Below are 12,410 nucleotides of genomic sequence, written 5' to 3'. Positions count from 1 at the left end.
AAGTGTTGCCTGAAAAATGCTAACGATAATGCTAACGCTAAATGCTACGCTAGCTAGCTACTGTTACACAAATTATTGTGTTCCTATGGTTGAGAAGCATATTTTGAAAATCTGAGATGACAGTGTTGTTAAGCAGGGGGAAACGTCTGGCACTGCAGGATTTGAGTCCCTGACGGCGTAGTGTGTTACTGATGGTAGGCTTTGTTACTTTGGTCCTATCTCTCTGCAGGTCATTCACTAGTGTGGTTCTGGGATTTTTGCTCACCGTTCTTGTGATCATTTTGACCCCACGGGGTGAGATCTTGCGTGGAGCCCCAGATCGAGGGAGATTATCAGTAGTCTTGTATGTCTTCCATTTCCTAATAATTGCTCCCACAGTTGATTTCTTCAAACCAAGCTGCTTACCTATTGCAGATTCAGTCTTCCCAGCCTAGTGCAGGTCTACAATTTTGTTTCTGGTGTCCTTTGACAGCTCTTTGGTCTTGGCCATAGTGGAGTTTGGTGTGTGACTGTTTGAGGTTGTGGACAGGTGTCTTTTATACTGATAACAAGTTCAAACAGGTGCCATTAATACAGGTAACGAAAGGAGGAAAGAGGAGCCTCTTAAAAAGAAGAAGTTATAGGTCTGTGAGAGCCAGAAATCTTACTTGTTTGTAGGTGACCAAATACTTAATACCCTTATTTAAAAATCCTACAATGTGATTTTCTGGATATTTTCTTCTCATTTTGTCTGTCATAGTTGAAGTGTACCTATGATGAAAATTACAGGCCTCTCTCATCTGTTTAACCTCTACTGACTCCCCATCCCACATGCGGGAGCGTAATGATCGCCTGACACTAATTAGCATAACGCAACGGACATAAATATCCCTAGAAAATATTCCTATTCATGAAAATCACAAATGAAATATATTGAGAAACAGCTTAGCCTTTTGTTAATCACCCTGTCATCTCAGATTTTCAAAATATACTTTACAGCCAAAGCTAGACAAGCATTTGTGTAAGTTTATCGATAGCCTAGCATAGCATTTTGTCCAGCTAGCAGCAGGTAACTTGGTCACGGAAATCAGAAAAGCAATCAATTAAATTGTTTACCTTTGATGAGCTTCAGATGTTTTCACTCACGAGACTCCCAGTTAGATAGCAAATGTTCCTTTTTTCCCCAAAATATTATTTTTGTAGGCGAAATAACTCCGTTTGTTCTTCACGTTTGGCTGAGAAATCGCCCGGAAATTGCAGTCACGAAAACTAAAAATATTCCAAATTAGCTCCATAATATCGACAGAAACATGGCAAACGTTGTTTATAATCAATCCTCAAGGTGTTTTTCAAATATCTATTCGATAATATATCCATCGGGACAATTCGTTTTTCAGTAGGACCGATTGAAGTAATGGCTACCTCTGTATTTTACACGAGAATCTCTCTGGGGGCATCAGGTGACCACTTGTGCAATGTATCCGCCTATGGCTAGACTTCAACATAAATGAGTAGAATTACGTCACAATGCTGTAGACACCTTGGGGAATATGTAGAAAGCGTAATCTGGTTGATAGCCCATTCACTGCTCAATAGGGACTCATTGGAATGCAGCGCTTTCAAAACATGGGGCACTTCCGGATTGGATTTTTCTCAGGCTTTCGCCTGCAACATCAGTTCTGTTATACTCACAGACAATATCTTTACAGTTTTGGAAATGTTAGTGTTTTCTATCCTAAGCTGTCAATCATATGCATATTCTAGCATCTTGTCCTGACAAAATATCCCGTTTACTACGGGAACCTTTTTTCTTCCAAAAATGAAAATACTGCTCCCGACTCACAACAGGTTTTAAGTGGGAGAACTTGCACAATTGTTTTGCCCCACTGTACATCACAAATTATTAATTCGACATGATTGTTCTGTAAGTACCCACGGAGCATTCCAACTGTTTGGAATACAGAAATATTGTTTCATTCCCCACTTTGGATGATGGTGTTTTGGCGGGAAGAATGTCTTTGTTCTTTGTGTAACTAGGATGTTATTGTTGTATTGTAACATATCTAGGATGTTACTTGGTAATAGAAATTGGATGTTTATGTGGTATGGTAAGATACCTTGGATGTTATTGTGGTATGGCAATATTACTAGGATGGTATTGTGCTATGTTAATATATCTAGGATGTTATTTAGTAATACCCTTTCTTAGCAAGTAGGCTAACCCTAATGTGATGTATTATAAATATGAATTTAGTTGGTAATATACAATCTAGGATGTTACTGTGGTATTTTAATATTTTACCTTTATTTAACTAGGCAAGTCAGTTAAGACCAAATTTTTATTTTCAATGACAGCCTAGGAACAGTGGGTTAACTGCCTGTCCAGGGGCAGAACGACAGATTTGTACCTTGTCAGCTTGGGGGTTTGAACTTGCAACCTTCCGGTTACTAGTCCAACAACTAGGCTACCCTGCCGCCCCAATGTCACAATATCACAATATAATGTTATTGTCATATGGTAATATACATTCTAGGATGTTTTGGGGTATGGTAATTTACACAGGATGTTGGTTGGTAATATAACTAGGATGTTATATAGCACTAAATAAACTTCAGTTAGTGCTAAATACGGCTGCTAGAATCCTGACTAGAACCCATAAATTTGTTCATATTACTCCAGTGCTAGCCTCCCAACACTGGCTTCCTGTTAAGGCAAGGGCTGATTTCAAGGTTTTATTGCTAACTTACAGCAGCTCCTACCTATCTTTCTGATTTGGTTTTGCTGTACATACCTACACGTACGCTACGGTCACAAGACACAGGCCTCCTAATTGTCCCTAGAATTTCTAAGCAAACAGCTGGAGGCAGGGCTTTCTCCTATAGAGCTCCAATTTTATGGAATGGTCTGGCTACCCATGTGAGATACGCAGACTCGGTCTCAACCTTTAAGTCTTTACTGAAGTCTCATCTCTTCAGTGGGTCATATGATTGAGTGTAGTCTGGCCCAGGAGTGTGAAGGTGAACGGAAAGGCTCTGGAGCCGCCTTTGCTGTCTTTGCTTTGTGCTTTGTGCCGTGGCGGAGATCTTGTGGCTATACTCTGCCTTGTCTCAGGATGGTAAGTTGGTGGTTAAAGATATCCCTCTAGTGGTGTGGGTGCTGTGCTTTGGCAAAGTGGGTGGGGTTATATCCTCCCTGTTTGGCCCTGTCTGGGGGTATCATCGGATGGGGCCACAGTGTCTCCTGACCCCTCCTGTCTCAGCGTCCAGTATTTATGCTGCAGTAGTTTATGTGTCGGGGGGCTAGGGTCAGTTTGTTAAATCTGGAGTACTTCTCCTGTCTTATCCGGTGTCCTGTGTGAATTTAAGTATGCTCTCTATAATTATCTCTTTCTCTCGGAGGATGCCTCAGGACTACCTGGCATGAAGACTCCTTGCTGTCCTCAGTCCACCTGGCCGTGCTGGTGCTCCAGTTTCAACTGTTCTGCCTGCGGCTATGGAACCCTGACCTGTTCACCAGACGTGCTACCTGTCCCAGACCTGCTGTTTTCAACACTCTAGAGATACTCCTAATGAATGAAAAGCCAACTGACATTTACTCCTGAGGTGCTGACTTGCTGCACCCTTCGACAACTACTGTGATTATTATTATTTGAATATGCTTGTCATTTATGAACATCTTGGCCATGTTCTGTTATAATCTACACCTGACACAGTCAGAAGAGGACTGGCCACCCCTCATAGCCTGGTTCCTCTCTAGGTTTCTTCCTAGGTTTTGTCCTTTCTCGGGAATTTTGTTTCTACATCTGCATTGCTTGCTGTTTTAGGCTGGGTTTCTGTACAGCACTTTGAGATATCAGCTGATGTAAGAAGGTCTATATTTTTTTATTTTACCTTTATTTAACTAGGCAAGTCAGTTAAGAACAAATTCTTATTTTCAATGACGGCCTAGGAACAGTGGAACTGCCTGTTCAGGGGCAGAACGACAGATTTGTACCTTGTCAGCTTGGGGGTTTGAACTTGCAACCTTCCGGTTACTAGTCCAAAGCTCTAACCACTAGGCTACCCTAAATACATTTGATTTGATTTGTTTAATTCATTAGTGGATCATGATCATGAATCTCTGAAACTGGAAACACTTATCTCCCTCACTAGCTTTAAGCACCAACTGTCAGAGCAGCTCACAGATTACTGCACCTGTACATAGCCCACCTATAATTTAGCCCAAACAACTGCCTCTTTCCCTACTGTATTTAATTAATTAATTTATTTTGCTACTTTGCACCCCATTATTTTTATTTCTACTTTGCACATTCTTCCATTGCAAATCTACCATTCCAGTGTTTTACTTGCTATATTGTATTTACTTTGCCACCATGGCCTTTTTTGCCTTTACCTCCCTTATCTCACCTCATTTGATCACATTGTATATAGACGTGTTTATACTGTATTATTGACTGTATGTTTGTTTTACTCCATGTGTAACTCTGTGTCGTTGAATGTGTCGAACTGCTTTGCTTTATCTTGGCCAGGTCGCAATTGTAAATGAGATCTTGTTCTCAACTTGCCTACCTGGTTAAATAAAGGTGAAAAATAAAAATAAATAAATGATGTTATTTTTGGAGGAGAAGATGTTTTTTAGTAACTTGTAACTGTTTTTAGTCAGAAAGGCTCCACCCTTCGTTGGATGGAGAATGGTGAAACGCAAGTATTATTTAATGAGCTTCTTGCGTCCCTGATCCTAGTACTCTCCTAAATTTGGTAAAATTAGATAGTAGATATTTCACTGTGATTGATTTGGTAAATTAGTTTTTCTTAAATTTAGTTCACCCAGATAGTTAGGGGTGGTTTGGATTTATATTTTTGGGGCAAAGGTGGGTTTGTAAGAGATTGTTATAAGGTTATTTTGAAAGTCCCACTATTAAGTAATGTTTAGTAACCTAGCCAAGTTGTATTCTCCCTTAGGGAGTGAGCTGTTGTTGTTATGCAGATTATATTTTTGTGTGAAATTTAACACAACAAGGCTGTGAAATTGATTTTATAGTATTATTATATTTTTAGCTGAATAAGGTTATAAAGTTAGCAAGAATACGTTTTAATTATGGTAGACTTATGCTAAGTATTTAGGACATATTTTAAAACAACAGGGCAGAGAAATAATTGGAGATAGAAAACAGTGATTATATAAGCGTTAAAATGAATTATGAAAAGAAACATGATGCAGTTCTTAGGGATGGTCAATTACTGTAGATAATGGATCCCACACTATGCTATATTAAATATAAACTACATTAACTTTTTATGGCTGCAGGGGCAGTATTGAGTAGCTTGGATGAAAAGATGCCCATTGTAAATGGCCAGCTCCTCAGTCTCAGTTGCTAATATATGCATTTTATTATTAGTATTGGATAGAAAACACTCTAAAGTTTCCAAAACTGTCAACATATTGTCTGTGAGTATAACATAACTGATATTGCAGGCAAAACCCTGAGGAAAATCAAAATAGGAAGTGGCTTCTATTTTGAAAACTCCATGCTACATAGCCTCCTTTTGCTGGATTTAAAGGGATTCGAACCAGATTCCTTTTCCTATAGCTTCCTCAAGGTGTCAACAGTCTTCAGACATAGTTTCAGGCTTTTATTTTGAAAAATGAGCCAGAACGATAACATCGCGTCAAGTGGTCACATGAGTTTTGCTCGCGCAACAGAATTTGGACAGCAATTATTTTCCCCTTTCCTACTGTGAAAGACATTTGCGGTTGATATATTATCGATTATATATTTTGATTATAAAAAACATTTGACATGTTTCTGTGGACATTATGGAAACTATTTGGAATTTTCGTCTGTCTTGTTGTGACCGCTCTTTCCTGTTGATTTCTGAACATAACGCGACAATAATATTTATGGAACAAAAGGAACATTTGTTGTGTAACTGGGAGTCTCGTGAGTGAAAACATCCAAAGATCATCAAAGGTAAACGATTAATTTGATTGGTTTTCTGTTTTCGTGACCAAGCTACCTGATGCTAAGTGTACTTAATGTTTTATCATGCAATCGATAAACTTACACAAACTCTTGGATTGCTTTCGCTGTAAAGCATAATTTCTAAATCTGACACGACAGGTGGATTAACAAAAGGCTAAGCTGTGTTTTCTTATATTGCACTTGTGATTTCATGAATATAAATATATATAGTAATGTTTATTGTATGTAGCGCTGTGCTATTCAGCAATTGTTGATGACACTTATCCCGATATCGGGATTGCAGCCATAACAAGTTAAATTATTGATGAGACTGATTTATGATTAACTTTTTATGGCTGCATGGGCAGTATTGAATAGCTTGGATGAAAGGTGCCCATATCAAACGGACTGCTCCTCAGTCATAGTTGCTAATATTTGCATATTATTATTATTATTGGATAGAAAACACTCTGAAGTTTCTGAAACTGTTTGAATTATGCCTGTGAGTATAACAGAACTCATATAGCAGGCAAAAACCTGAGAAATTCCACTTCCTGTTTTTTTTCTGGAGGTGGCGGATTTTCAACCAAGGTCTCATTGAAATTACAGCGAGATATGGATAAGTTTTCACTTTCTAAGCCTTCCACTAGATGTCAGCAGTCAATAGAACTGTGTCTGATCACTCTAATGTGAAGGGGGGTCGATTGACACATGAAATAGTCACCACAGCCATGAATGGACCATGCTTTCACCAGGCGCGTTCACAGGGGAAGGACTTGCGTACCACTGCTCATCTGAAGTAATTCTAATTTTCCGGTTGGAACATTATTCAAGATATATGTAAACAACATTCTAAAGATTGATTCAGTACATCGTTTGACATGTTTCTACTGACTGTTACGGAACTTTTGGACATTTCGTCACGTTATAGTGGACGTGCTTTGTGACTTTGGAATTGTTTACCAAGCCCGCTAACCAAAGTAGCTAATTGGACACAAATAACAGACATTTTCGAACAAATCAAGCATTTATTGTGGACCTGGGATTTCTAGGACTGCATTCTGATGGTTTCTGTTGACTCCAACATGGAGGCTAATTTGGCTACTGTACTGAGCACCATCTCAGATTATTGCTTGGGTTGCTTTTTCCGTAAACTTTTTTTGAAATCTGACACAGCGGTTGCATTAAGGAGAGGTATATCTATAATTCCATGTGTATAACTTGTATTATCATGTACATTTATGATGAGTATTTCTGTTGAAACGATGTGGCTATGCAAAATCACTTGATGTTTTTGGAACTAGTGAATCTAACGCGCCAATGTAAACTCAGATTTTTTAAATATAAATATGAACTTTATCAAACAAAACATGCATGTATTGTGTAACATGAAGTCCTATGAGTGTCATCTGATGACGATAATTCAAGGTTGGTGATTCATTTTATCTTTATTTATGCTTTTTGTGAATGCTATATTTAGCTGGAAAATGGCTGTGCTTATTGTGGTTTGGTGGAGACCTAACATAATCGTTTGTAGTGCTTTCGCTGAAAAGCCTATTTGAAATCGGACACTTTGGTGGGATTAACAACGAGAATAGCTTTAAAATGATATGAGATACATGTATGTTTTAGGAATTGTAATTATGAGATTTCTGTGGTTTGAATTTGGCACCCTCTTTTTTTCACTGGTAGTTGTCATATCGATCCCGATATCGGGATTGCAGCCATAACAGGTTAACCCATGTTATTTTTAGATAAAATACAATGGACTCCCGAAGGAGAGATTTAATTTGTACAGATTAAACATATGCTATGTTTAGCATTAATTTTTGTTTTATTTAATTACGACAATATTTTTATTTAAATAGTAGATAGGGATATATGGCAAAACAAAACGAGACCGGTAAAAAGGCGATACCGGTGGCCTATTACTAAAATTAAATTAGACGCTGTTTCTCTATTACTATAAGAACAAAACATATCTTATGTTCCCAGCGAGACATTTGTGGTGTACAGCTATCCTGTTAGGACAACCGAACGTTGCAATCGAGAGATGCACAACTCTAAACATGGCCACACTCCTCCCTATCGCTGAGGATGGGGAGCCACATGATTTTGTAGCTAAGACAAACACAAGTGATGACCAGACAGGATCTAAAGGGTGTGCCATTAACTAGGGCGGAATTTACCATGTTTGTGGATGGTTTTCACTATTCGGCACAGCAAGCAGAACTGATAGCTTTAACTCAAGCATCAAATCAAATCAAAATGTATTTGTCACATGCGCCGAATCCAACAGGTGTAGATCTTACAGTGAAATGCTTACTTAATAGCTCTAACCAATAGTGAGGAAAAAAGGTGTGTGTGTGAGTGTAGGTAAGTAAAGAAATAAAACAACACAGCGAAGCTATATACAGACACCGGTTAGTCAAGCTTATTGAGGTAGTATGTACATGTAGGTATGGTTAAAGTAAATATGCATATATGATGAAGAGAGAGTAGCAGTAGCGTAAAAGAGAGGTTGGCGGGTGGTGGGACACAATGCAGATAGCCCGGTTAGCCAATGTGCGGGAGCACTGGTTGGTCGGGCCAATTGAGGTAGTATGTACATGAATGTATAGGTAAAGTGACTATGCATATATGAAAAACAGAAAGGAGCAGTAGCGTAAAAGAGGGGTTGGGGGAGGCACACAATGCAAATAGTCCGGGTAACCATTTGGTTACCTGTTCAGGAGTCTTATGGCTTGGGGGTAAAAACTGTTGAGAAGCCTTTTTGTCCTAGACTTGACACTCCGGTACCACTTGCCATGTGGTAGTAGAGCGAACAGTCTATGACTGGGGTGGCTGGGGTCTTTGACAATTTTTATGGCCTTCCTCTGACACAGCCTGGTGTATAGTTCCTGGATGGCAGGCAGCTTTGCCCAAGTGATGTACTGGGCTGTACGCACTACCCTCTGAAGTGCCTTGCTGTTGGAGGCCGAGCAATTGCAGTACCAGGCAGTGATGCAACTGGTCAGGATGCTCTCGATGTTGCAGCTGTAGAACATTTTGAGGATCTCAGGACCCATGCCAAATCGTTTTAGTTTCCTGAGGGGGAATAGGCTTTGTTGTGCCCTCTTCATGACTGTCTTGGTGTGTTTGGACCATTCTAGTTTGTTGTTGATGTGGACACCAAGGAACTTGAAGCTCTCAACCCGCTCCACTACAACCCCATCGATGAGAATGGTGGCGTGCTCGGTGATCCTTTTCCTGTAGTCCACAATCATCATCCCTAGTCTTGGTTACGTTGAGGGATAGGTTGTTATTCTGGCACCACCCGGCAAGGTCTCTGACCTCCTCCCTATAGGCTGTCTCTTTGTTGTCAGTGATCAGGCCTACCACTGTTGAGTCGTCTGCAAACTTAATGATGGTGTTGGAGTTGTGCCTGGCCATGCAGTCGTGGGAGTACAGGAGGGACTGAGCACGCACCCCTAGGGAGCTCCAGTGTTGAGGATCAGCGTGGCAGATGTGTTGTTACCTACCCACACCACCTGGCGGTGGCTTGTCAGGAAGTCCAGGATCCAGTTGCAGAGGGAGGTGTTTAGTCCCAGGTTCCTTAGCTTAGTGATGAGCTTTGAGGGTATTATGGTGTTGAACGCTGAGCTGTAGTCAATGAATAGCATTCTCACGTTAGTGTTCCTTTTGTCCAGGTGGGAAAGGGCAGTGTGGAGTGCAATAGAGATTGCATCATCTGTGAATCTGTTTGAGTGGTATGCAAATTGGAGTGGGTCAAGGGTTTCTGGGATAATGGTGTTAATGTGAGCCATTACCAACCTTTCAAAGCACTTCATGGATACGGACGTGGGTGCTACGGGTCTGTAGTCATTTAGGCAGGTTGCCTTTGTGTTCTTGGGCACAGGTACTATGGTGGTCTGCTTCAAACATGTTGGTATTACAGACTCAATCAGGGACATGTTGAAAATGTCAGTGACGACACCTGCCAGTTGGTTGACACACGTCCTGGTAATCTGTCTGGCCCCGCAGCCTTGTGTATGTTGACCTGTTTGAAGGTCTTACTCACTCTTACGTCCGGAACAGCTGATGCTCTCATGCATGCCTCAGTGTTGCTTGCCTCAAAGCGAGCAAAGAAGTGAATTAGCTCGTGTGGTAGGCTCGTGTCACTGGGCAGCTCGCGGCTTCCCTTTGTAGTCTGTAATAGTTTGCAAGCCCTGCCACATAAAACGAGCGTCGGAGCCGGTGTAGTATGATTCAATCTCAACCCTGTATTGACGCTTTGCCTCTTTGATGGTTCATCGCAGGGCATAGAGGGATTTCTTGTAAGCTTCCGGGTTAGAGTCCCGCACTTTGAAATCGGCAGCTCTACCCTTTAGCTCAGTGTGAATGTTGCCTGTAATCCATGGCTTCTGGTTGGGGTATGTACGTACAGGCACTGTGGGGACGACGTACTCGATGCACTTATTGATACAGCCAGTGACTGATGTGGTGTATTGCTCATTGTCATCTGAAGAATCCCGGAACATGTCCCAGTCTGTGATAGTAAAACAGTCCTGTAGTTTAGCATCTGCTTCATCTGACCACTTTTTTATAGACCGAGTCACTGATGCTTCCTGCTTTAATTTTTGCTTGTAAGCAGGAATCAGGAGGATAGAGTTCTGGTTTGATTTATCAAATGGAGAACGAGGGAGAGCTTTGTACGCGTCTCTGTGTGTGGAGTACAGGTGATCTACAATTGTTTTCCCTCTGGTTGCACATTTAACATGTTGATAGAGATTTGGTAGAACTGATTTGAGTTTCCCTGCATTAAAGTCTCCGGCCACTAGGAGCGCCGCCTATATTTAAAACAATTTATTTCACCTTTATTTAACCAGGTAGGCTAGCTGAGAACAAGTTCTCATTTGCAACTGCGACCTGGCCAAGATAAAGCGTAGCAATTCGACACATACACATACAACAACACATGGAATAAACAAAACATACAGTCAATAATACAGTAGAACAAAAGAAAACAAAAAGTCTATATACAGTGAGTGCAAATGAGGTAAGTTAAGGAAATAAATAGGCCATGGTGGCGAAGTTATTACAATATAGCAATTAAACACTGGAATGGTAGATTGGCAGAAGATGAATGTGCAGGTAGAGATACTGGGGTGCAAAGGAGCAAAATAAATAAATAAATAAATACCAGTATGGGGATGAGGTAGGTAGATAGATGGGCTGTTTACAGATGGGCTATGTACAGGTGCAGTGATCTGTAAGCTGCTCTAACAGCTGGTGCTTAAAGCTAGTGAGGGAGATGTGAGTCTCCAGCTTCAGAGATTTTTGCAATTTGTTCCAGTCATGGGCAGCAGAGAACTGGTAGGAAAGACGACCAAATGAGGAATTGGCTTTGGGGGTGACCAGTGAGATATATCTGCTATGGTGACCAGTGAGCTGAGATAAGGCGGGGCTTTACCTAGCAGAGACTTGTAGATGACCTGTAGCCAGTGGATTTGGAGACGCGTATGAAGCGAGGGCCAACCAACGAGAGCGTACAGGTTGCAATGGTGGGTAGTGTATGGGGCTTTGGTGACAAAACGGATGGCACTGTGATAGACTGCATCCAGTTTGTTGAGTAGAGTGTTGGAGGCTATTTTATAGATGACATCACCGAAGTCGAGGATCGGTAGGATGGTCAGTTTTACGAGGGTATGTTTGGCAGCATGAGTGAAGGATGCTTTGTTGCGATATAGGAAGCCGATTCTATATTTAATTTTGGATTGGAGATGCTTAATGTGAGTCTGGAAGGAGATTTTACAGTCTGACCAGACACCCAAGTATTTGTAGTTATCCACGTATTCTAAGTCAGAGCCGTCCAGAGTAGTGTTGCTGGACGGGCAGGCAGGTGCGGGCAGTGATCGATTGAATAGCATGCATTTAGTTTAATTTGCGTTTAAGAGCAGTTGGAGGCCATGGAAGGAGAGTTGTATGGCATTGAAGCTCGTCTGGAGGTTAGTTAACACAGTGTCCAAGGAGGGGCCAGAAGTATACAGAATGGTGTCGTCTGCGTAGAGGTGGATCAGAGAATCACCAGCAGCAAGAGCAACATCATTGATGTATACAGAAAAGAGAGTCGGCCCGAGAATTGAACCCTGTGGCACACCCATAGAGACTGTCAGAGGACCGGACAACAGTCCCTCCGATTTGACACACTGAACTCTATCAGAGAAGTAGTTGGTAAACCAGGCGAGGCAATCATTTGAGAAACCAAGGCTGTCAAGTCTGCCAATAAGAATGTTGTGATTGACAGAGTCGAAAGCCTTGGCCAGGTCGATGAATACGGCTGCACAGTAATGTCTCTTATCGATGGGGGTTATAATGTCATTTAGGACCTTGAGCGTGGCTGAGGTGCACCCATGACCAGCTCTGAAACCAGATTGCAAAGCGGAGAAGGTATGGTGGGATTCGAAATAGTCAGTAATCTGTTTGCTA

This window comes from Oncorhynchus mykiss, chromosome 2 (assembly GCF_013265735.2).
Source record: "Oncorhynchus mykiss isolate Arlee chromosome 2, USDA_OmykA_1.1, whole genome shotgun sequence".
NCBI classification, from domain to species: domain Eukaryota; kingdom Metazoa; phylum Chordata; class Actinopteri; order Salmoniformes; family Salmonidae; genus Oncorhynchus; species Oncorhynchus mykiss.
Note: the sequence above shows the minus strand (reverse complement) of the source record.